The sequence below is a fragment of the Apium graveolens genome, chromosome 2 (genome assembly GCF_009905375.1).
Source record: "Apium graveolens cultivar Ventura chromosome 2, ASM990537v1, whole genome shotgun sequence".
In the NCBI taxonomy this organism is placed as follows: domain Eukaryota; kingdom Viridiplantae; phylum Streptophyta; class Magnoliopsida; order Apiales; family Apiaceae; genus Apium; species Apium graveolens.
This window is the reverse complement of record NC_133648.1, coordinates 265,973,294-266,001,197: the sequence shown is the minus strand read 5'-3', so window position 1 is coordinate 266,001,197 and position 27,904 is coordinate 265,973,294. Positions and strand designations below refer to the sequence as shown.

At 36.3% G+C, this 27,904-nt stretch overlaps 1 long non-coding RNA gene across 4 annotated transcripts in view; it reads right to left on the bottom strand.

Moving 5' to 3' along the window:
• LOC141708446 (uncharacterized) overlaps positions 1–27,904 on the bottom strand; it is an 80,170-nt gene that overhangs the window by 18,840 nt on the left and 33,426 nt on the right. Inside the window, exon 4 of one of the 4 annotated variants that reach the window (XR_012569487.1) lies at positions 2,080–2,096. The exons of the other annotated variants lie outside the window; for them this stretch is intronic. This is a non-coding gene — a long non-coding RNA (uncharacterized LOC141708446). Of the gene's footprint in view, positions 1–2,079; positions 2,097–27,904 lie in introns of those variants that run through there. 4 annotated transcript variants of the gene reach the window in all.

The window sequence follows — 27,904 nt, the reverse complement described above, 5'->3', positions numbered from 1 at the left end:
GAAAGAAACAAAGTCTGGACCTTAGTGCCAAGACCTAAGAATAGATCTGTTGTTGGTACAAAATGGGTATTCAGAAATAAAACTGATAGTGATGGCATAATTACAAGGAACAAGGCAAGGCTGGTTGCAAAAGGATATTCTCAACAGGAAGGAATTGACTATGATGAAACATTTGTGCCAGTTGCTAGGTTAGAAGCCATAAGGATATTCATGGCTTATGCTGCTCACAAAAAGTTTACTGTCTTTCAAATGGATGTGAAAAGTGCTTTTCTCAATGGAGAATTGGAGGAGGAAGTATATGTTGAACAACCTCCAGGCTTTGTAGATTCCAAACATCCAGATTATGTCTACAGGCTTGATAAAGCACTTTATGGACTTAAGCAAGCTCCTAGAGCATGGTATGAGACTTTAGCTCAGTTTCTTCTGGAAAGTGGATTCAACAGAGGAACTATTGACAAAACACTATTCTATCTCAACCATGGCAAGGACTTACTTTTGGTCCAGATTTATGTTGATGATATCATCTTTGGGTCACCAAATGACAAACTTTGCAAAAAGTTTGCCAAACTAATGCAGTCAAGATATCAGATGAGTATGATGGGAGAACTTAGTTATTTTCTGGGCCTTCAAGTCAAGCAGAGTGAAGAAGGCACTTTTATTTGTCAATCTAAGTACACCAGACTCTTGCTGAAGAAATTTGGAATGCAAGACTGTTCAAGTGCATCCACTCCCATGGCCACTGCAACAAAACTGGATAAGGATACTGGTAATTCAGTAGATATTACTGATTACAGAGGTATGATTGGCTCACTTCTCTATCTAACTGCTAGTAGACCAGATATCATGTTTGCTACCTGTCTTTGTGCAAGATTTCAAGCAGATCCAAGAGAACCTCACTTAACAGCTGTAAAAAGAATCTTTAAGTATCTTAAAGGAACAGCTGATCTAGGATTATGGTATCCTAGAGAATCAGATTTTAAATTAATAGGTTACTCAGATGCAGATTTTGCAGGTTGCAAAATTGACAGGAAAAGCACAAGTGGAAGCTGCCAATTTCTTGGAGGCAGATTGGTTTCTTGGTATAGCAAGAAACAAAAGTCAATTTCCACATCAACTGCAGAAGCAGAGTATATTGCTGCAGGAAGCTGCTGTGCACAGATTCTTTGGATGAAGAATCAGTTACTGGATTATGGGTTAACTTAATTCAAAATCCCTATTTACTGTGATAATCAAAGTGCTATTGCTATGACAGGTAATCCAGTTCAACACTCTATGACAAAGCACATCAGCATCAGGTACCATTTCATCAGGGAACATGTGGATGAAGGTACAGTGGAATTGCATTTTGTTCCCACAGATCAACAAGTAGCAGATATCTTCACAAAACCACTGTGTGAAGCTACCTTTACAAGATTGGTAAATGAACTTGGAATGATTTCAGGTTCTTTCTCTAAATCTGCTTAAACTTGTTCTATGTTATCAGACTTTATGATCAGTATTTACAGAATTAATCTCTTTGTGTATTTTGTGCTTAATTGATAAATGTTTTTAAGTACTGACTGTTGTCTGATATATATCTCTTAACTCTAATAAGTGATATATCTGTTTAAGTAATCATTCAATCCTATGAGGATAATTGTGCTAGATACTGACCTACTAGTCTTCAATAAACAAATGATCCCATGAAAGCAGTAATTATTTCTGTGGAAATCTTATGACACAAGCAAATTCTGATACTTGAGCTTAGTTTAGTTTACTTTATTCATCTTATTACTAAGTCCCAAATTAGAATAATGCTACTCATCTGTTTAAGTTCTGATTCTAGTAAAACTGCTGAATGTACTAAGTGCTGATAAACCTCACTTATCAAAAGAAGAAGAAAAAGAATCAAAGAATAATATCAGGTACTCCTTTGAGATCTAGAGTAAAAATGTGAATGGGACGACCCAAGTGCATAGCTGGTATTAAGTAAATATGCATTAGAAAAGCAAAATGTTTTCTTGGTGACTTTTCACACTCTATGATTACTGGAGAAATACTCTGATAATAGCATAAATTCTGATAAGCAGTCGTAACGCACTTACACTGAGAAGCCACTGTAAAATAGAATTTAAAAAGATGCATAAAATTAGCACAAAAACAGTTGAGGTGGACTCATGCATGAACTCATTTATCAGTAGGTTTCAGGATAATGACAGCTCTTTAGCAAAATTTTAATTATGACTTATTTCTAAGATGTACTGAAGTAAATCAGACTTTACTCTTTATTAGTCATTTAGCTTAATGCACACACAAATCACTCCATATGAATGATGAAATTTTTGTGGTGGTCTATGTTCTTTTAGACAAACAGTCACTGTGTCACCTTGCACAAATTCTGAGGACACGTTCTAGTTATATGTTCTGATGATTAAGTTCTGAAGACTATAACTCAGAACTTGTATGAAAACTTACTAAGATAGATATTCCTTGTTCGAGTTAAGACATTATGTTCTGATGACTGTTAAGTTCTGGTATAGGTCTAAGTTCTGATTTTTCAGTCTAACCCTTTACTTGACTTATCTGTGAGTAAAATTTGGTAACAGTCTCAGATTAATTAAGAATATGTTGAAGTGGAAGATTAATAGTCTATGGTTAGGACTAATGGCACTCGTCCTTGAACAGTTCACTCTTGTTACATGTGCACATTCCTTTTCAAATGACTGTTATTCTTTTTCAAGTCTAGGGAGACGAGGTAGACTTAACTCTATCTGTCAGCATTAAATATCTTCGCGTCTCCTGGCATTCTCTTGCCTATATAAACAGCCACTTCACATTAGCCTTTCCATCAATTTTTCTCACAATCTTAACTTCATATTCTTTTTCAAAAACATCATGGTCTGATTCAACATGTTTTTGAATTACCAAAATTTTCATATGGAGCTAAGTTGCGCCGACTGGCAGCAGGAGTGGCATGTAACTGCCATTCCTGAAGAGATATGGGGCTCTGTCCCACAGGCGGTGCTGAACCGACTTCTGTTCTTCGAGATGGACTACCAGCTTCATCTTGATCGATTGGAGGAGAAAAGGCGGGAAGCTATCCGTCAGCAAGAGCGAATCATTCGACTCGCTATCTTGTTTATCGAAGATAGGAAGAGGAAGATGACTTAATCTCATCTTCTTCCTGTTCTTCTTCATCCTCAGCTTTGTCAGGCTTCTTAGCTAGGACTAAGGCTGTTGATGTTAGATTTAGAAGCTTAGGACAAGATTGTAAAAGTTCTGATGTAATTTCAATTTCATCAATGTATTATTTTGATATATTAATGGAATTTGTTTTTGTCTTATGATCTTGTCTCTGAGAAATTTTGATACGCATTGATAAATCCTGATAAATATTCTGATGATCGTATAAATTGTGTCTGACTTTAAGTTCTGATAATGTTTTATCAGTACTTACTTAACTGATTGATTTTACTCATTCTCACACACAGTTTTTTTTTCAGAATATTGATATTGCAGAGTAAAATATTTGAATTAGTGGGAACAGTTTCAATTTTCAATTAAAACTGATTCACCTTGATTAATGGAATCTGGGTAAGTGGAACGGTTTTTCCTTGAAAAACTGCAAATGGGTGGTAATTATTCCTTATTTACCGTGCCCATTACTTTTTGCCTTCTCTATGTATAACAGGTGTCAAGGTATTTACCACTACTTTTAAATGCATGTCTGCCATGTGTCCTCAACGGTTACTTTTTGTGTATAAGTAAAAGAGAGCAAAGATTGTCAAATCTTTTATTTACCTTTATATTTTATCTCTCTCTTTACTTTTCACCTCTCTCATCTACTGACGATTTTCTTTTAAGAGGCATTTTCTCAAACAAATTACAGGTTACCGATTTCTTTCCAAACATAATGGCACCCAAGGACATTCTCTTTGATGGAGCAAAGTTTGTTCCTAATAACTTCTCTGCGATACTAAACACTACAGAGGCACCCTCTGAACTTCATTTCATTCAGGACTTTCTCACTAGTTCTGATATTGGGTTTGCTCTAACTGAGCCTACATCCATTTCTGGAGTTCAAGTACTGGAGTTTTGGAGGAGTGGAGTATATGACAATGGTGGTGCTCAAGGGTCCCCAAGTTTAATATTTTCATCAGGGGAACATGAGTATGTTGTGACTCTGTCTACGGTTAGACAGGCATTACAGCTATCTGAGGACTGTGTTTATTCTACTGTTGATGACTCAGTTCTTCAACACATGATGGTTAGTCTGGGATATGAAGGAACATTGATCAAGCTTGGACAGTTGAAGAGATCTTTCATAAGGAGGGAATGGAGTTTCTTCTTTGATTGCATTACCAAAGCTTTCGCCAACAAATGTTCAAATTTTGATGCAATTCCCATATTCAGCCAACAAATCGGGTATGCACTTCTAAATCACACTGATTTTGATTATGCACGAGCAGTCTTAGGTTTTATTGGGGATAGGATGACAGAAGATCGCAATACTGTATATTTTGCAAGATTTTGTCAGCTTATTTATAGTTTTTGTTGTAATCAGCCCCAAAATTTTGGTGATCTAATTCCATCTTTCAGAATAGCTAAGAGAGCTTTTACTGATTTATTATCTTCTGATAATAAAAAGGCTGTGTTAAGACCCCTCTTAATACCTTTATCTGTCAAACAAGCCTTAATCACCTATGATCCTGTGAAGTACATTGCACTTTATCCTGATGTTCAAACATCAGAACCTGGTTCATCAGCACCTACCACCTCTACTCAGCCACCTCAAACCTCTCAACCATCTCTCAGAACATATCTCAAGTCCTATGTGAAGCCTACATCTTCTAAGTCAAAGAGAACAAAGACTGTTTCTCAAACACCTCAGAAGAAGAGGAGGATTACTTTGAGAGATGAATCAGATTCTGAGGAACAGATTCTTTCTTCAGAACCTGTGGTAACTGCAGCTGAGAAAAAGATTTCTCAGAAGGATTCTGAACTTGGAGGATCTAAGCTTCTCAAGAGGCTTAGAAAAATGACAATTCCTGAAACTTCCAAGGACTCTAAATTACCAAGGAAATACAAGAAACAGAGGGCACAAAGGCCAGTTTCAGATGATGAGGAGGAAGCAGCTAAGGAAGGGGATCAGGAATCTCTGATCTCACAAGAAAAAGAATGTGCTCCAGTTACTTCTTCTCCATCCACTCCATCTCAGGAAACAGTATCTGACAAGGCTAATTCCCCTTCTGTGTCTCTTGGTAATCAAGGCACAAGTGCTGATAATGCTGCTCAACACTTAGTTGTGCCTGGAGTAATTTTCTTAGAAGCTCCAACAGCAACAAATCTTTTGCCAACACCTGTTCCTGATGCTATTCAAACTCCGGAATTATCTAAGTCACCTTCTCTGCATCTAGACACTGATGATCAGACTTTAGGTGAGCATCAGGATATGGCTGTTGATCAGAACTTAGCATCAGCTCAGCAATTAGAGGATGCTGAAGCCTCCATTGCTACTCACACTGCTATTATATCAGATGATACTGATTCTATAAGTTCTGATGCTGCACATGCTGGAGATACTGGTGATGCTGCTCCAACTACAGATACTGATGCAGCAGGTCCTTCAGGACATATTTCTCTTTCTAAGTCTGAACTAGTAAAGAAGTTTGTTACAGAGGAACCACCAGTGCCTTGGAGTGAAACTCCTGCAGGTCAGGAGTGGACTAAGGAATGGAACTCAGTCTCATGTATTCCATCTGCGTTACATCTTACTGAGCACTTGACTAAAGCTGATGAAATGTTAAATTCTGATGATTTCAAAACCCAGCTTCGTGTCACTGCATTGAGTACTAAACATCTACAAGGTCTTCATTCAACTACTCATGCAGAAATACACAAGATTCAGGAGAACTTAATCAAGCAGGAACAAGTTTGGAAACTTGATAAGAAAAAGTTCTTTCAACCTTCTATTGACAGGATTGCTGATATTGAGAAGACTCAAGATCGTCAACAAGCACAGATTGATCAAATTCTGCAAAATCAAGCTTCTCAGCAATCACAATTGACTGAAATCCAATCTTCAGTGGAATTGCTTATCTCTCTTCTACTTCCTGCTGATGCCAAAAAGGAGGAGAAAGTAATTAAGTCCAAATGCAAGAATGACAAGACACTGCAAGGAAAGGATGATGAAAAAGATGACCAAGGAAACTCTGGAATGGGTGGAGGTCATAGTCAAGGTAAAAGATTCTCATCAAGAAATGCTGAAATTGCAAGTCACAGGATAAGTTCTGATACTGGGAAGAGATTAAGTTCTGATACTGGTAAAAGAATAAATTCTGATGAACTTCTAGATCTTGATGAAGAAATGTCAAGACAGTTATTTCTTCAAGAAAATCCAGGAATGGACTTGGAAAGTTTAAAGGAAGAAGAAGCTAGACTTAAATCAAAGAAAGCCACATCTAAATCTGAAGCTTCTGGTAAAAAGTCACTTCCAAAACTTAAAGGTATTGTGATTAAAGAAAAGGCACAAACTGAAGCAACATTTGCTAAATCACAACCAAAGATAGATCCAAGATCCAAGGGTAAAGAAAAGGTTGGTGAACCTGTTAAAGTTTATGTACCTCCTGAAGATGAAGAAATTACTGATGACAAAGATAATCTTGCTCTGACTTCAAGAAAAGTTCTTAAAACAACCTCTGACATGGCTCAAGTTGTTCAGAGTCAAGAAATTAAAAGTTCTGATATTCAAAAGAAGCAAGTAACCTCTGACACAGCTCAAGTTAACTTGATATCAGAAGGAAGATCAAAAACACTCCTACCAGGATTCACTAAAGCAAAACAAACTCAACCTTTGAAGACTACTGCAAGTCGTTTTGAAGTTAGAGTAGTTACTGGAAAGGAAGCAAGAGATAAAACTGGATTGGGAAGTGCTGATGAAAGAAGAGTACACAACACTACCAATGATCCAACTTCCTTGAGTGCACCAGGTATTGGAGCAACTCCTGAAAGATTGAATCAACTGGAATCTGTACAAATGGTTTACCATACCTACTTGAAGGAACACATCTTGTTGTATTTCATGACAGATGGTAGGGTATATCATATAAGACAAAATGCCATTCCATTGAAGTATTTTGAAGAATTGGAGCATGTATTATTCTTACTTCAAGTGGATGACAGATTGACAGGGACTGCTGCAAACTATTTGAAAGAACAGATTCAGAGACAGAAAAGACTTTATTCTGTTAAGTCTGACAGCATATATGTTCCAAAGTACAGAAATCACAATGGTGATATTGTTGATATGAAGCCTAATACTGCACAGATCAGAACATATCTTGGTATTAAGGGGCTTGAATTTAATCTAGAGTCTGACAAAGCTTATGTCATAAGACTAGATCAGGAGTTGAGAAAAGCAAAGATTAATGATCTCAGAGCTGCAATATTTCAAACTGGTGAAGATACTGCAGAGCTTAAAGATGTCAAACGGAGAATGATTGATGAACTCAGATATGCTGAGAAATGTTTATTGAAGAATTATCTCAGAACAACTCCTGACATCAGAGAGATCAGAAAATGATGAAGCCAAGTCGAAGATCTACAACTGCTTAAATTCTGATGTGTATACAGACTAAAGTTGTTATCAGAAGTTGAATTGGTAAAAGCTTTAAGGACTGTAAGTTGTAGTTATCTTGTCTAATTCTCATGCATTTGTACTTAATGTTTTTGACATCATCAAATATCTGTTAAACTTGTATATTTTGCTAATTTACAAGTTGGGGGAGATTGTTAGATATATTTGATAATGTCATGGCTAATATGTTTTATGTTTAGATTTCAGATCTTATTTGAACAGGACAAATCAGTACTTAACTGATCAGTACTTATACTGGACGTCAGGACTTAAGGGATATCAGTATGTTATCAGGAGATAAGCATCAGGAGATAGATATCAGAACTTAAGTGCTGAAGGACGATCAGATAAGGACAGTAGCTGATTAAAGTTAAGAAGATCAAGATAAACATAAGAAGAGATATGCATGAAGAAGGAATTCCGTAAAGAATAGAATACTTGGAAGAAAAGATATCTGTTGGGTCCCAATGTGTTTGTAGAAGGGGGGGTTGAATATAAACAGTACCGAATAATCGAATTAAATGCGGAATAAAAAATGTGAAACAAAATTCAAGTTAAATAAAAATATTATTAAACTTGAAAGGTGTTACAACAACTGTATCGATTATAAGGTATTAATCTCAAATCAATTACCACAAATCTAGAATAAATTCGACATGAACTTTTTCTATTTTTGCAATAATTAGAATCAAATGCTAAACGCGATTTGAGATTAAGTTCTAGGGATTTTGATCCGCTAGATTGTTACACAAGAACAAGATAAAGATTTCTAGTTGATTGGATTTAACTTTACAATCTAGAAATTTAATCTTGGATTAAACAGATGAAAAATGTAATATTTCAAGGCGGCTGCTTTTCTTGTTCTTTGTTCTTCTGTTTGAATGATAGATGATTGAAAGAAGGTCTTCTGCTTCTTTTTAATCAACAAACCAATAGAATTGAATTGGCATGACAATCCTATAGCTGGCAAGACTTTCGGTAGGACAATTGAATGAACTAGCAAGACAATCTGAATGAACTAGCATGACAATCAGAATGAACTAGCAAGACAATTATCCTTCTAGAGTAACTTTCGGTATGACAATGGAAAATGGCCTAGCATGACAATCGGTATGACAATCCAGATTGTCATGCTAGTTCATTTCCATTTGTCTTGCTGATTTAAGATTTGAATTTAATCCAATTAAACTTCTGAAAATTCCTAAAATTAATTCAGAATTAATTAATCAACTAATTCAATTAATAAATAAATTATTCTTCGCAGATATAATTTATTTTCTTAATTAAATTAGATGAATTAATTAATTAATAGAGAATTAATTCTAGTCTTGAGCAGCAACCATTCTTCTGCAAATCTTCTGAAAATCACTGAAAATTATGAATCAATTCCACCACTTCAACGTTGACACTCGATGTACTGTCTGGTTCATGAGTGACTAACTTCCGTGACGTTTCTTCATGTCTTGACTCTGACACTTTGATTTTCTTCAGATTAAATCCTTGTAATTAATTGATACTCTGACGAGATCTCTGTCACTTGATTAAATCCACGATCTTGATTTATATCACTGAGGCATGATCAACTTCTTGAACTTCTTCCAGTGAATTACCTCCTCAAGTCTGTAGATGAACCTTGTTTCTGAATCCTTTGACAGATATTATTTTGCGAGATCTCTCTGACGGTCAATCCACTATTTACTTATGACATTCTTATTTGAGTTGAGTTGAATCCTCGAATATACAAATAGGCTATGACATATGACTTACAATCTCCCCCTATTTGTTTGTTAGACAATAACACACAAATACCTAGAGGATAACTCAACTAACAAATAAGAAAAAGATATAAATATACATGCAAAGTAAATAGTAGAAAAGTTCTGGACTAGATTTAACATTTTCCAGATTCCAAGTAGATGTTCCTCTAGACTGAACATATCTTCAAGTAGTTTCATCTTCTTTTGTACAACCACATTTCCTGTTGAGAAGCACATATCTCTCTTGCTTCTCCCCCTATGAGAATCAACTGATTAAAGAAGATCACCTTCATTTTACCACCTCTCCCGTACAATAGGATCCGCAGATAAAAACCAATGGTACTCCCCTAACAGCTTCTTCCCTTACTAGGAAATCACCTTGTGTTTACCACCTCTCCCGTACAATAGGATCCGTAGTTACAAACAACAATGGTGTGGTGTAGTGTACAAGTAGGATCTTTTTCTTACTCCCTGCTATTTCTCCCCCTTAGTTGAGGAATCCTCCAAACTATTACTTAAGCTTCTATCTCCCCCTTAAAGAAGGAATGTATGCCGTCGTCTGAAGGAGTTCTCATATTTCACTTGGTTGGAAAAGAAATAACAAGTAGTTTCTCTTTCTTCCTCACTGTGAGTGTGTGATCCTGTTTTAGTGTACCTCACATGTGTTTCACTCTTCTCTCCACTCATGTTTACACTCATTCTCACGAGTGTATCACTCTTCTCTCATAGCTCCATAATCCAGCTGTACCTGCAAGGAAAATCACCTTAGCCATCCTTAAGGAGGTCACAGGTGGTGCAATGGGAGTTCACAAATCCCCATCCTTGTTAAACTCGTCAGATGAATCTGAGTCATAATCTACAAGTTGCTAGTTTCCCTTTTAGGGTTCCAGATTTGAATTCTTGGAAGGTAAACAATGATCCACCGAATTTAGCATAAAGATCAAAGTTCCCTTCTAATGTCTGTGAAGACATTTCCTTGTGACTTATCAGGTAATATCTGAATCATTGTCAACAAGTTGCCGATCTGCACCTATGTCAGATCCACTATCCGCAGATGCATCCAGGGGATTTAAGCCTGGGGAGGTAGATACTGACCACTGACATATGGCTTTTGGATCAGTATCCTCTCCTAATACCTGTAAAGGCAATTGGTCCACTAACGAACCTTAAACAATCGAATCTGACCTTAAAATGGTCGAAACTCTTGTTTCCGTCAACTCATCCTTTGTGTGTGTAACCTCTCCTTGTGCATCAGGAATTGATTATGTTTGAAGTGGTGACACTACATCGGATACCTTGGCCGACAGGCAAAATTCAATAGACTCACCCTGTTGAGAGAATGAATCTAGTAACTTGTTTTTGTGCCTTTTCAGCCATTACATCTTTTTGAGAAGATGTATGGGGGCTAGCAGTTGTCTCGGTTTAAATACTACTCATCTATGTAGGAGACAGAGCTACTGGGTTGACTACAGAACCTTCCTTATGTGGTGCACTAAGGCACTATCTCCCTCACGCTCATTCATACTACTTTTAGTGGTAAAAGAGTGTTGGTTGGTTCTGTTTTTGTGTTTGTCTTTACAGTCTGGGATAGACGTTGTGGGTTTTCAACCTCATGACTGTCAATGAAAGAAAGTCATTGGAGACTGAACCTGTAACACAGAATATATGGTAATAGAGAGAAAATGATTTACAATAGTGATTTCAAAAGATTTTACATGAAATAAGAAATCACTAATGTAGAAAGAAGTATAATTTTTGTTTTTCAATATGAATGAGTTTTTGATAAAACATTGATCACTTAGGGTAAAGTCTAAGTAATTCTCATTCATGTCAAAAGCTTACAAATATCTGCAACATAATGTTAACAAGATATCATTGACCGATACTTGTCAAGTACTTTAGATACTAAATGTTATGTTGCATAAACAATATACCACTGCACATATAAAACAATATGATTGTGCTTAGTGATAAGATAGTTATTAATATGACGACTCTACTTATCCATATAAAATTATAACTTCTGTTAGAGTGCCATACCATGTCCTTGACGATTGCTTGAGCAGTATACTAGTTCATACCAACCTGAAGTGAGATTGTGAAGAAGAAATTGCATAGTCCAATAGATCTGCAGCTGCAAAGTCCATGAACTGTGGTGCATTGACTTTCTCTTTTGACTTACCAACCAGGAGTACACTTGTACACATCTTACTAGAGTACAATTCCAAGTGTAATGTGCAGCAGGTGTCTGATATGTCGTAATATTCTCAAGTCTCGTCACTGGTGCTATATGTTAGATACTGCTTCCTGATAATAACCTAGCACAATATACAAAATTACAATGATAACATTCCCAGCTTGCAAACAGCCATATCCCTCAGATAAACCTTTGTTGTTATCTCCAAAGGTAATCAGGGGGCCAGCTTTCTCAACCACATTTGATAGCAGGGCTCTATCTCCGGTCATATGTCTTGATGATCCACTGTCAAGAATCCACACTACCGGTTACACTTGTTTAATGCCCTGCACTACAAATGGATTAGACCTTCTTCGGAACCCATACTTGGTTGGGCCTGGCATACTTGTAGAACTGTCCTTTGTCATGCAAAACAACATTTTTAATTTTAATGATCTCAACTTTCTCAATGACTGAACATTTGACCTTGTAAACAGCGTTAACAAATTTCTGTTTAAGCTTAGGCACAAATGTCTCCTTTCTAGCCTTAGAAGGACTATGTAACACCCCCAAATCCGGGGTCGGGGATCCGGGTTGTCACGAGTTCCATTTCCCTTAATAACACCCAATCTTAATAATTACTCAACTACTCTGTACTGTGACCCCACAATAAACACACACACACCACACGTTATAGTCTCAGAGATGAAATTTAAATAAGTACAAGTCTTTCAATCCACAATTTAAAAGTTATTACAACCCAAAATGATTACTTGATAAATTTACAGTTAATTGCCATTATCTGCCACAAGTTATAATTATACATAATTGATTCTCAAAAGTAGATGGTCTGATCTACAATAGATCTACCTCTGCAGCTATAGCAGCTACAACATCAACGGGAAGACGCGGAACGCTTCCCACGCGCTTGCGCTGGGTCTGCTGGAGTCTGGCCATCTCTCCTAACTGTTGTTGTGTGATGAAGAAATAAAGCAAGGGTGAGCAGCAAGCCCACCAAAATAATATGTATAATGATTTACAATATATGAGCCTACTCATAATACTCATAAAAGTCTTGGTCAAAAGAAATGAACCAAGTTTGATATCTTAATGCGATGAAGTCGCAAAATATTCAATATATATACACATATACTTTTCAAAATATTGGAAGTCCTCTTCCATGCATAATATACACAAAGTCCCAGTGTATAACTGTATAAAAAATATCGTTGCAAGGTGATCTCGTATATCTAACCTTGTCTCAACGTTTTTTTCTGAAAATCTTTGTCATTCATAAGACAATTATTAATTAGATATAAGTTTAAAAGATGAGGTTACCAAATACCCCAATATACTTATATCTTTCCCAATACTACTTGAACTACCACCGTTCAAGTTATAAACAGTTTCAAAAGTTCATCACATAGATGAGACTACAAGACAAGATTTGAATAGATTCAATCTTTGAAATATTATTGAATGAAAAAGTTATGAGATACTTTATTTAGTTCCGATATATATATATCCACATATATATATCTCTAAAACATTTCCTGGAACCTCTGTTATGTAAAGTATGAACAGAGTTGCAATATCCAATGAATTTGGAAGGAAAAGAAAACCTTTGGCATAAATCAGATATCTTGCTGATCAGGCAAAGATACCCATAAGTAACCTTTTCTACTAGTAGATGGACGAATTCCCCACTGGTCATCACCCTGGTCATAATTAGGACCTTATGCTGGACTGCCACTCAGCCACTTATGCATTTGATGGACTCCCACTGAGCCACTTACACTATCATGGACGCCCACTGAGCCCATGTTGCTTATGCCGACTCAATAGATGGACTTACTTCCCGAACGATGGGCAAGTAATCAAGATGTTTTCTCAAAACAGCAACCTCGTTGCGAATGTAAAATACACCACTGAGCCGGATCCCTCAAGTTTTGAACGAGTATTTAAATCCCCTTTAAAAGGAAGATCTTAAATATAAAAATGAGTTTTGGGATCCGCTCTATCTTTTAAAAATTATTTTGAAGACTCGAAAACACTTTATAGAGTGTTTGGAGTAAAGCTGATTTAATGAAGTAAATCAGTCCCCAGAATATTTAGAAAATGACTGAATATTATTAATTAAATAATATTCCCATAAAGAATAATCTTTATAAAAATAATTGAAGTAGAAGTATTGAAATTTATACTTGAAACGAGTATTAAATAACCAAAGATATACTTATATAAAAGTATTATCTTTATTTGAATAATCGAAAATAAGTTTGATTATTAACACCTTATTCTTTAATAAAATAAAGAATATATTTCAACAAATAATCGGAGTCATAGATCCTCAAATGAATATTCAAATAATATTCATTAAATAATATAAACTGAGTCATAAGCCTTCGAATGAATATTCAAATAATATTCAATAAATAATATAAAAGAGTCATAAGCCCTCGAATGAATATTCAAATAATATTCAGATAAATAAATAAAAGGAGTCATACGCCTTCCAATAATATTCAAAATAATATTCATTAATAAAGTAAAAGGAGTCATAAGTCCTCGAATGAATATTCAAAATAATATTCAATAATAAAATAAAGTTAAAGTTATCGAATAAACCTTATTCGATTAATAGTTTTAAAAACTATATCCATATATATATATAAATAAATATATATATATATATATAATATACTCGGGAACATCGACTCCCGGTTTAGAAATATGTTTTCACCTTTGGGTCCCTATACTAAGGGTACACGCAACTACTGCTTATCTCTAGCATAGGTATTATGCAACTATAAGCATCGAAATCAACAGATAGATAACCAGATTACAAAACAGACATGCATATATACCATATCAGCATGCTCCAATATATTGCAAAATTTGCTAATAACAATCATGCACTTATCACAAGATAATGCATATACATATATTTACATCACAACAACAGTTATAACGGGTAGAAAACTTGCCTGGGCGACTTGGGGGTTACGAATGGCTCGGGACGAGTCTGGTAACCTATAAGCAACAAGTAAGTTGGAATTAAACCAAAGTCACTTGTAAATCTATACTTTAACTAGCTTAGACTCTAACGCTCGTTTTGCGCTCACTGATTCGCTTAAGTCACTCGGGTACCCTCGGCTCCACCATTTTTAATAATTTAACCTTTACGAGTTTTAAAGCGATTCCTTCGCGAGTGTCTTACCAACTGCCTAACACACTTACCATAAATGTTTCATACATTAATTAACCCTTTTTGGTCTTTAACCTATGTTTCAAAGTAAGGCGAGGGAAAAAGTTTCGTTCGCGAAACGCCGTTACTTAAAACGGTCGTTTCTCCTAAACCGTACATCGGATTCAAGCAAACCACATATCAAAACGAAGCTTGAAACATAACCTATCTAAGAATGGAAGTGGTTAGTTTATAGAAGTGGGTGTTCGGGTCCAACAGTTAATCACAAAACAGTTTATAGAAAATCGGGCATTACGACGGCTATAACCTAACGATTTCCAAAGTTTAAACTACACCAAATCATCACCAATTCAACAACAATCCAACATCCATCAACATCAAACTAAACCCATTCATCTAAGAACTATTATCATCCAAACAAACCAAACTTAAAACTAAGGGTTCAAGAGTTTATACCTTCCTTGGAGAGTGGGTAGTCACTAACAAGCCTCTAGGAACCTTGATCTATGCTTAATCAACCTTAAGCTTTCATGAAAATCAAGAAAATCAAAGTAAGTTACTATTCACTACTATTCATCATCATCTTTGATGAGTGGATTATCTATGCAAACCATGGAATCTTGATCTTAAACTCATGGTATAACTAAGTTATGAAATATAGGATCCAAGGAAACAAACCTTGTAATTTTCCATGGCCTAGAACTTGAGTTTTGAAAATCTATTTCTTCATTTCTTGAAAAGGCCGAATGGAAGAAGAAAGAAATGGGGGAGAGCTTTTGCTTGCTTGTCTTGCCTTGATATTTGTGCAAAGAATGCATGGTTGTGGTTAATTATTGGCTAAATATCTTGTTTTCACTTGCTTATGTCATTGCTTGCATCACTACTTTGCCACATGTCTCATTCTTGTGGTGTGATGATGTCACCTTGCTTCTAACCACATGTTTTAGCTTATATTAGAAGCTTCCTTCTCATGTTACTTGCATGTGCTTACCCCTTGGACGTTTATTTGTTTTACGGTTCGCTTAACTCTCTTTCTCGTTGATCGTTTGAGGGATCATACCCGGGATCTTATTACTTGGGTTCCCTTAACCTTTCTCAATACATTATATTCCTTTTTATTATCCTCTCTTATAATCCTTGAATTTAAATCCCTTTAATCATGTTACCTTATACTCAATTCTTTCGGTATCTGGTGGATTTTCGAGAAAAATCAAAGTGTTCGGAATTGGATTCTGACGATCTTTACATACACTTATTTACTTTATGGAATACTAATACGATCTTAGAATATCCATAACAGAACCCCTACATAGTGTGGCATGAAAAGTTTTCTAATTCAGCAAAAACACTATTCATAAGGGTTTCAAAAATTTCCAAAAATTGGGGTTATTACAGTCTCCCCTCCTTAAAAGGATTCTGTCCCGGAATCAGATAGAAAATGAATAGGGATACTCTCCTAGCATTGCACTTTCTAACTCTCGAGTAAATTTTCCCACATTGTGGTCCTACCACCAAACTCTGCCTAGTTTGATAATCCTTCTCCTAAGCACTCGTTCCTTTTCACTCTATAACCCTTCCTGGTTGCTCCATATAGGTTACGTCGGGTTGCATATCTATGCGCTCATATGCCCCTATTTATTTGGCATCTGAATTACACTTCCTTAACATTGATACGTGAAACACGTTACGACCTGCTACATGTTCGGGGTTAGGGCTAGCTCATATGCTAACTTCCCAAACGTCTTAATATATCCAAGGGTCCAACAAATTGTAGACTTAGCTTTCCTTTCTTTCCGAACCTCATCAATCCTTTCCAAGGGATACCTATAACATTACTAGGTCCCCTATTTCATACTCTTTATCCTTTCGTGTCAAATCAACATACTTATCATGACCATCTTGGGCTACTACCAGCCGTCCTCTGATTAGATCTATTATATCCTTGGTCCTTTGGACTACTGCGGGTCCGAGCATCTTGCGCTCTACAACTTCATCCTAACATAAGGGAGATCGACATTGTCTTCCCTCAATGATCTCATAAGGTGACATCTCGATAATGACATATGATCTATTGTCGTAAGATAACTCAATCCGAATTAAGTGATCATTCCAAATTCTTTCAAGTCTATTGCACAGACTCTCATTATTGCTTTTAACATTAGAGCTTCTGCTTCTCAATACCCATTCTTTTCCAGTTCGTAATCGCTACTACCTTCCGTTCCTAATATTATACGGGTTATACTTTTGCTCGTTAGCGTTCTATAACCTTTTAATAACCACGTCAACCTTAGTATCACGAATGTGTTCCCATTCCGCATACTACCACCACTTTATTACTCCTTTTTCAGTTGTTTCTATTTTCCAAAGTTTGATTAATCATATAGAAGTAAAGGAATTTGTTGAGAGATCACTATGATCATGAACACTTGTTATATCGCATAGTTAGTACAGAAGGTGGCCAGCCTTTAGTACTTGACAAGTGATTAAACAATAGCTGGTATCCTACTAGGCTTCTATCACACAGATAGATAGTCATTCGGCAATACCTCCCCTTTCTGGAAGGGTTGTTCTTCTCAGCTTACATGAAATGAAAAGAAGAGAAAAGAACGAATTGAAGAGAATTGTATATATGAAAAAAAATATACTGCCACAAAATATCTGGCTTGGAACCTACCTCTGAACTATAGAGGTTTGTCATAGGAGAACGAAACATATGAGTATTTATATCAACATCAAGTATTATAGCATCGTATTTCACATGCCTAAATATTTGCTATTCCGTCCATCATTCTATGGACCCATGCTCTTCCTCGAGCTTATACACAATCACCTTTGAAACTCCCTCGATTTCGAAAATCGAACCTGGGATCTCATTCTAGACATCATCGTTACTAGAGTTCTATGCTTGCACCACAACCTTCCTCGTATAATAATACGACTCTCTATTGATAAGAAAGAATAATTATTCACTAGGTAGATACTCTACTTAATTAGTCTATCAATGATAACTTATACACTACCACGACCCGATTAGTGGTACTCAATCTCAACACCCATTCCAATACAACTCTCATGGTTGTAATCAGCTCAATACTCGCAGAATCATTGCTGCCTTACTATGGTCCACCACTGACCTACTATAGTCATTCGTTTTCCAGGAAGTCTTAATAGCTAACCATACGGAGTCCATACATATCGTATCAAATTCTTCTAAGGAGGTAACATAATCACCACTCCTGATTCATGAAGAACACTCCTGATCCTGACATACATACATGACATGAAGCAAATAAAAGTGCAGAAGAGTTTCAATCGAAGCAACGATAGCAGGTTAATACCATTCTTAATCATACGCCCTAAATAGAAGAATTAACTCAAGGGTTCATTTAATCCTTTTTGAAACATGGTTCTGGCTTATCTCAAGATAGGACCTTATAAGATAGATAGCCCGTTCATGGCGATTACACGAATTAAACCTTTACCAACTACTATTACGGTTGGGTATTGCACAGTCATCAGGAGGAATGTCAATCTTCCAAATCATAATACAATCTGCATAGCTTTAACCATCATCATTGTATTCCTTTGGCACAAGCGCCTATAATTATCCTCTTACCTTTAAAGTGTCGGCCACCTCTTTGGCCTTTCCTGATAGTAAAATTTCCTTACAGTCAATGTCACTTTAACCATCTCCAAATAAATTTTTTACCTTATTTCAATCACAGCTTATGTGAAAATGCTTTCCTTAAAATCTGATGAGTAAAAAAAAAATCACCATTTTTCCATAAGTTATTGTCTCAGTCTTTAGAGGTTAATCACTGTCATGACTGACTCTCAATCATAATTAGAACATCTTTTATCTTAAGTCCTAATTGCCCTGAACAATTTCGACCATTACTGGTTCGATCCATACTTTCTCGTGGTTTAACACGTGCCCCACTTGGCAACATTATAATTACGTCATATTTCCTCTATCAACATTTCTATTCTTGAGAATTTTGAATACTACCTTTCTCCTTGTAAAACCTCTAAGGTTATCCCTCAATCGTTCCTCCTGTATTCCCTAGATACAGGACATATCAAAATACCTTTTACTATTACTAGAACCATTGTCTATATACCTCTGAAAATTTCTCCACTGATTCTTAAAGGTTGTTATTACCTTAATCCTTTCCAATTCATACTGTCAAAACTCATACTATCCCTATTAAGGATGAAATGCCAACCTGTATGCATTCCCCTAGGATTCATTTTAAGTTACCGTTGTTCTATCCTTAATTCCACCTTTAAAAGGTACCTGCATCCTTCCACGAATAAATCAAGTCATATATCCTTGATAGATTATCTTATTCCTCATTCCCACCTCGATAGTCTATACCTAACTTCATAATAACATCCTTATTCAGATCGAGGTCAATCCATATGGCCTCCAAAAGATAACAATGGTCATCCGCTTTTCTTTCCTGATTTGGTAATGATCACATGGATGATCTGGAAGATATTGGTCGTGTTCAACGTGAACCTCTTTTTAATAATTCCTTATTTACTTTTGTTGTTTATCTCAACAGTCATCTCAATGTTGGGATATCTTTCATATCTGGCGTCTCCCTTTCTGGGTATCATGCCACTGGTCTTACACTTCACCTTCTTGAAGGTCACTTCCTTCATCCAATTTTCTTAATTTTTTACTTTCTTGTCTCCTCAGTCTATCCGCGTCTCATTATTTATCCTTCGAATTATCTCAAGGTTTCCTCGAATCTTCCCAACTTACAGGGGATAAAATATATGTATCTCTTATGCCCTCAACCATCAATTTTAACTCATGGTGAATCACCCTCATCCTGACGATTACATACTCTTCTATTTCTATTTCTATGAGTCTTTAGGGTTTCCTCATACCCAACTCCCTTATCATTCCTCAAACTCTATTGCCGTTATATTCCTTTCTCTTATCATTATTTCATGAACCAACACAACATAAGCATTGATTTCAAACATCCCGTCATTCTGGATTCGTGTCTTCAGAACGAATCTTGACAACTTTTACATCTTAGATTCATAATTCATCATACTCGTCTGTCTTTGTTCTGGCTCTAAAGCTTTTACACTATCTCCTTATCTTTGGGAATTACTTTCCCGAAAACAATTGACTAAACTTAAATCAGTTTATTAAAATCTCTTGCTCCGTGCCTTCCTTGGCCTTTCACCAGCGGGTGGTCTCTCTCTTAGGAGGGTAAGTGACAAAAACAGTCTTTTGTGGTTCTTCAATCATTTTGAATCTCAAATGATTCCTATATTTCCTTTAGCTAGGCTCTTGCCTCGGCTAGGTCAGCTTGTTCCTTGGAACTCTGAGAGCTTAGCGACTTAAAGGTCATGAAAGAATTTCCTACCGCATTGTTTCCTCAAGGTGGTGGTTGGGGATAATAGTCTAAGTTCTTTTTAGACAGGTCCATGAATTGCCGTATAGGAGTACCGTCTCGGGTCTCCTTTCCTTACTCGACTTTCTGTTTCCTTAGTATGAAATGTTTCATCCTTCTCCCATACTTGGGGTTATCTTATACGTTAAAATCCTCATTTTCCACTTCATTATGTTATGGGTTCCTTCTATCTTGATGGCGTCCTCCCTGACTATCACATTCAGGGTTTGCCCTTAATCTTATTCCTTGAACTATGACTTTCATCTAAGATCTCATCTTTAAGCTCTTGAACATTTGGAACCCAAATTCTATAGGAATACCTCATTATTCCCTTATCATCTTTCTCGGTATTAATCTCATATCTATTTGTTGGCTCTCTGCCTTCATTCATCACTTTTTCTGGCACAATATGTTCTTTTCCGATAATTCGGTCTGTATTGCAATCTCAAACAGCTTTTCGGTACCGGCTCCGGTTACCTTCACTTCTATTTCCATTTTCTCAAAATCTCTTATAACTCTCCCAAGGACATTATCATCTTGAGTCTCTCCTTTCTACCAAGGGCATCAGCCACCACATCGGCTTTCCCCGAATGATAAAGAATCTCTCAATCATAATTCTTGATTAGCTCTAACCGCCTCCTCTGGCGTATGTTGAGCTCTCTCTACGGGAAAATGTACTAGAGCACTTATGGCTTAGGTAAATCTCGCACTTCTCTCCATACAAGTAGGGCCTCCAATATTTAGGGCAAAACTATTGCCACGAGCCCAAGCTCATGGGTGGGGATATCGAATTTCATATTACCTTAATTGTCTTGACGTGTACACGATTACCTTACCGTGCTGCATAAGCACGCCCTTGTGCGAAGCGTCACTACACTTCACAAAATCTCCTTTTCCATCCGGCAACGCCAGCATAGGGGCCGTCACCAACCTTTGCTTCAGTTCTTGAAAGCTGTTCTCGCATTTCTCTGTCCATTCGAACTTCTCAGTCTTACGAGTAAGCCACGTTAAAGGGGGCTACTATCTTTACAAACTTGAACGAACCTCCGGTAGTGATCGACCAATCCTACCTCTGGTAGTCGACCTAACCATGGTCATCAATTCATCAGTGGTCCTTTATTCATTCTTGTCAGGATCCTCCATGGGATCCTCCTCAGCAACTATCCCTTCTAGGACAACATCCTCAACTGTTATATCCTCAATATCAACATTATCCGGTCCTGCATTAGGACGCTCCATCGGATCCACAATCTAATCTCCAATAAGTAATAAAACATCATCGCGTTGTTGCTCCGCAACCTCAGGGTTCGGAGTCCCGCTACCATATACGATAACGAACTACGCTTCTATCACGATATTTATAAGGGTTCCCATAAGGGTTTTAACTGTCGGTGCTACGTTAGGTAGCCCGACTATGAACTTGGCAAGAGTTCTTATTATCTTAACGAACTTATTATCTTAACGTCACATCATCTCTGAGGTTTATAACGCTTAGCTCTGATACCATTTCTGTAACACCCCCAAATCCGGGGTCGGGGATCCGGGTTGTCACGAGTTCCATTTCCCTTAATAACACCCAATCTTAATAATTACTCAACTACTCTGTACTGTGACCCCACAATAAATACACACACCACACGTTATAGTCTCAGAGATGAAATTTAAATAAGTACAAGTCTTTCAATCCACAATTTAAAAGTTATTACAACCCAAAATGATTACTTGATAAATTTACAGTTAATTGCCATTATCTGCCACAAGTTATAATTATACATAATTGATTCTCAAAAGTAGATGGTCTGATCTACAATAGATCTACCTCTGCAGCTATAGCAGCTACAACATCAACGGGAAGACGCGGAACGCTTCCCACGCGCTTGCGCTGGGTCTGCTGGAGTCTGGTCATCTCTCCTAATTGTTGTTGTGTGATGAAGAAATAAAGCAAGGGTGAGCAGCAAGCCCACCAAAATAATATGTATAATGATTTACAATATATGAGCCTACTCATAATACTCATAAAAGTCTTGGTCAAAAGAAATGAACCAAGTTTGATATCTTAATGCGATGAAGTCGCAAAATATTCAATATATATACACATATACTTTTCAAAATATTGGAAGTCCTCTTCCATGCATAATATACACAAAGTCCCAGTGTATAACTGTATAAAAAATATCGTTGCAAGGTGATCTCGTATATCTAACCTTGTCTCAACGTTTTTTTCTGAAAATCTTTGTCATTCATAAGACAATTATTAATTAGATATAAGTTTAAAAGATGAGGTTACCAAATACCCCAATATACTTATATCTTTCCCAATACTACTTGAACTACCACCGTTCAAGTTATAAACAGTTTCAAAAGTTCATCACATAGATGAGACTACAAGACAAGATTTGAATAGATTCAATCTTTGAAATATTATTGAATGAAAAAGTTATGAGATACTTTATTTAGTTCCGATATATATATATCCACATATATATATCTCTAAAACATTTCCTGGAACCTCTGTTATGTAAAGTATGAACAGAGTTGCAATATCCAATGAATTTGGAAGGAAAAGAAAACCTTTGGCATAAATCAGATATCTTGCTGATCAGGCAAAGATACCCATAAGTAACCTTTTCTACTAGTAGATGGACGAATTCCCCACTGGTCATCACCCTGGTCATAATTAGGACCTTATGCTGGACTGCCACTCAGCCACTTATGCATTTGATGGACTCCCACTGAGCCACTTACACTATCATGGACGCCCACTGAGCCCATGTTGCTTATGCCGACTCAATAGATGGACTTACTTCCCGAACGATGGGCAAGTAATCAAGATGTTTTCTCAAAACAGCAACCTCGTTGCGAATGTAAAATACACCACTGAGCCGGATCCCTCAAGTTTTGAACGAGTATTTAAATCCCCTTTAAAAGGAAGATCTTAAATATAAAAATGAGTTTTGGGATCCGCTCTATCTTTTAAAAATCATTTTGAAGACTCGAAAACACTTTATAGAGTGTTTGGAGTAAAGCTGATTTAATGAAGTAAATCAGTCCCCAGAATATTTAGAAAATGACTGAATATTATTAATTAAATAATATTCCCATAAAGAATAATCTTTATAAAAATAATTGAAGTAGAAGTATTGAAATTTATACTTGAAACGAGTATTAAATAACCAAAGATATACTTATATAAAAGTATTATCTTTATTTGAATAATCGAAAATAAGTTTGATTATTAACACCTTATTCTTTAATAAAATAAAGAATATATTTCAACAAATAATCGGAGTCATAGATCCTCAAATGAATATTCAAATAATATTCATTAAATAATATAAACTGAGTCATAAGCCTTCGAATGAATATTCAAATAATATTCAATAAATAATATAAAAGAGTCATAAGCCCTCGAATGAATATTCAAATAATATTCAGATAAATAAATAAAAGGAGTCATACGCCTTCCAATAATATTCAAAATAATATTCATTAATAAAGTAAAAGGAGTCATAAGTCCTCGAATGAATATTCAAAATAATATTCAATAATAAAATAAAGTTAAAGTTATCGAATAAACCTTATTCGATTAATAGTTTTAAAAACTATATCCATATATATATATAAATAAATATATATATATATATAATATACTCGGGAACATCGACTCCCGGTTTAGAAATATGTTTTCACCTTTGGGTCCCTATACTAAGGGTACACGCAACTACTGCTTATCTCTAGCATAGGTATTATGCAACTATAAGCATCGAAATCAACAGATAGATAACCAGATTACAAAACAGACATGCATATATACCATATCAGTATGCTCCAATATATTGCAAAATTTGCTAATAACAATCATGCACTTATCACAAGATAATGCATATACATATATTTACATCACAACAACAGTTATAACGGGTAGAAAACTTGCCTGAGCGACTTGGGGGTTACGAATGGCTCGGGACGAGTCTGGTAACCTATAAGCAACAAGTAAGTTGGAATTAAACCAAAGTCACTTGTAAATCTATACTTTAACTAGCTTAGACTCTAACGCTCGTTTTGCGCTCACTGATTCGCTTAAGTCACTCGGGTACCCTCGGCTCCACCATTTTTAATAATTTAACCTTTACGAGTTTTAAAGCGATTCCTTCGCGAGTGTCTTACCAACTGCCTAACACACTTACCATAAATGTTTCATACATTAATTAACCCTTTTTGGTCTTTAACCTATGTTTCAAAGTAAGGCGAGGGAAAAAGTTTCGTTCGCGAAACGCCGTTACTTAAAACGGTCGTTTCTCCTAAACCGTACATCGGATTCAAGCAAACCACATATCAAAACGAAGCTTGAAACATAACCTATCTAAGAATGGAAGTGGTTAGTTTATAGAAGTGGGTGTTCGGGTCCAACAGTTAATCACAAAACAGTTTATAGAAAATCGGGCATTACGACGGCTATAACCTAACGATTTCCAAAGTTTAAACTACACCAAATCATCACCAATTCAACAACAATCCAACATCCATCAACATCAAACTAAACCCATTCATCTAAGAACTATTATCATCCAAACAAACCAAACTTAAAACTAAGGGTTCAAGAGTTTATACCTTCCTTGGAGAGTGGGTAGTCACTAACAAGCCTCTAGGAACCTTGATCTATGCTTAATCAACCTTAAGCTTTCATGAAAATCAAGAAAATCAAAGTAAGTTACTATTCACTACTATTCATCATCATCTTTGATGAGTGGATTATCTATGCAAACCATGGAATCTTGATCTTAAACTCATGGTATAACTAAGTTATGAAATATAGGATCCAAGGAAACAAACCTTGTAATTTTCCATGGCCTAGAACTTGAGTTTTGAAAATCTATTTCTTCATTTCTTGAAAAGGCCGAATGGAAGAAGAAAGAAATGGGGGAGAGCTTTTGCTTGCTTGTCTTGCCTTGATATTTGTGCAAAGAATGCATGGTTGTGGTTAATTATTGGCTAAATATCTTGTTTTCACTTGCTTATGTCATTGCTTGCATCACTACTTTGCCACATGTCTCATTCTTGTGGTGTGATGATGTCACCTTGCTTCTAACCACATGTTTTAGCTTATATTAGAAGCTTCCTTCTCATGTTACTTGCATGTGCTTACCCCTTGGACGTTTATTTGTTTTACGGTTCGCTTAACTCTCTTTCTCGTTGATCGTTTGAGGGATCATACCCGGGATCTTATTACTTGGGTTCCCTTAACCTTTCTCAATACATTATATTCCTTTTTATTATCCTCTCTTATAATCCTTGAATTTAAATCCCTTTAATCATGTTACCTTATACTCAATTCTTTCGGTATCTGGTGGATTTTCGAGAAAAATCAAAGTGTTCGGAATTGGATTCTGACGATCTTTACATACACTTATTTACTTTATGGAATACTAATACGATCTTAGAATATCCATAACAGAACCCCTACATAGTGTGGCATGAAAAGTTTTCTAATTCAGCAAAAACACTATTCATAAGGGTTTCAAAAATTTCCAAAAATTGGGGTTATTACAGTCTCCCCTCCTTAAAAGGATTCTGTCCCGGAATCAGATAGAAAATGAATAGGGATACTCTCCTAGCATTGCACTTTCTAACTCTCGAGTAAATTTTCCCACATTGTGGTCCTACCACCAAACTCTGCCTAGTTTGATAATCCTTCTCCTAAGCACTCGTTCCTTTTCACTCTATAACCCTTCCTGGTTGCTCCATATAGGTTACGTCGGGTTGCATATCTATGCGCTCATATGCCCCTATTTATTTGGCATCTGAATTACACTTCCTTAACATTGATACGTGAAACACGTTACGACCTGCTACATGTTCGGGGTTAGGGCTAGCTCATATGCTAACTTCCCAAACGTCTTAATATATCCAAGGGTCCAACAAATTGTAGACTTAGCTTTCCTTTCTTTCCGAACCTCATCAATCCTTTCCAAGGGATACCTATAACATTACTAGGTCCCCTATTTCATACTCTTTATCCTTTCGTGTCAAATCAACATACTTATCATGACCATCTTGGGCTACTACCAGCCGTCCTCTGATTAGATCTATTATATCCTTGGTCCTTTGGACTACTGCGGGTCCGAGCATCTTGCGCTCTACAACTTCATCCTAACATAAGGGAGATCGACATTGTCTTCCCTCAATGATCTCATAAGGTGACATCTCGATAATGACATATGATCTATTGTCGTAAGATAACTCAATCCGAATTAAGTGATCATTCCAAATTCTTTCAAGTCTATTGCACAGACTCTCATTATTGCTTTTAACATTAGAGCTTCTGCTTCTCAATACCCATTCTTTTCCAGTTCGTAATCGCTACTACCTTCCGTTCCTAATATTATACGGGTTATACTTTTGCTCGTTAGCGTTCTATAACCTTTTAATAACCACGTCAACCTTAGTATCACGAATGTGTTCCCATTCCGCATACTACCACCACTTTATTACTCCTTTTTCAGTTGTTTCTATTTTCCAAAGTTTGATTAATCATATAGAAGTAAAGGAATTTGTTGAGAGATCACTATGATCATGAACACTTGTTATATCGCATAGTTAGTACAGAAGGTGGCCAGCCTTTAGTACTTGACAAGTGATTAAACAATAGCTGGTATCCTACTAGGCTTCTATCACACAGATAGATAGTCATTCGGCAATACCTCCCCTTTCTGGAAGGGTTGTTCTTCTCAGCTTACATGAAATGAAAAGAAGAGAAAAGAACGAATTGAAGAGAATTGTATATATGAAAAAAAATATACTGCCACAAAATATCTGGCTTGGAACCTACCTCTGAACTATAGAGGTTTGTCATAGGAGAACGAAACATATGAGTATTTATATCAACATCAAGTATTATAGCATCGTATTTCACATGCCTAAATATTTGCTATTCCGTCCATCATTCTATGGACCCATGCTCTTCCTCGAGCTTATACACAATCACCTTTGAAACTCCCTCGATTTCGAAAATCGAACCTGGGATCTCATTCTAGACATCATCGTTACTAGAGTTCTATGCTTGCACCACAACCTTCCTCGTATAATAATACGACTCTCTATTGATAAGAAAGAATAATTATTCACTAGGTAGATACTCTACTTAATTAGTCTATCAATGATAACTTATACACTACCACGACCCGATTAGTGGTACTCAATCTCAACACCCATTCCAATACAACTCTCATGGTTGTAATCAGCTCAATACTCGCAGAATCATTGCTGCCTTACTATGGTCCACCACTGACCTACTATAGTCATTCGTTTTCCAGGAAGTCTTAATAGCTAACCATACGGAGTCCATACATATCGTATCAAATTCTTCTAAGGAGGTAACATAATCACCACTCCTGATTCATGAAGAACACTCCTGATCCTGACATACATACATGACATGAAGCAAATAAAAGTGCAGAAGAGTTTCAATCGAAGCAACGATAGCAGGTTAATACCATTCTTAATCATACGCCCTAAATAGAAGAATTAACTCAAGGGTTCATTTAATCCTTTTTGAAACATGGTTCTGGCTTATCTCAAGATAGGACCTTATAAGATAGATAGCCCGTTCATGGCGATTACACGAATTAAACCTTTACCAACTACTATTACGGTTGGGTATTGCACAGTCATCAGGAGGAATGTCAATCTTCCAAATCATAATACAATCTGCATAGCTTTAACCATCATCAT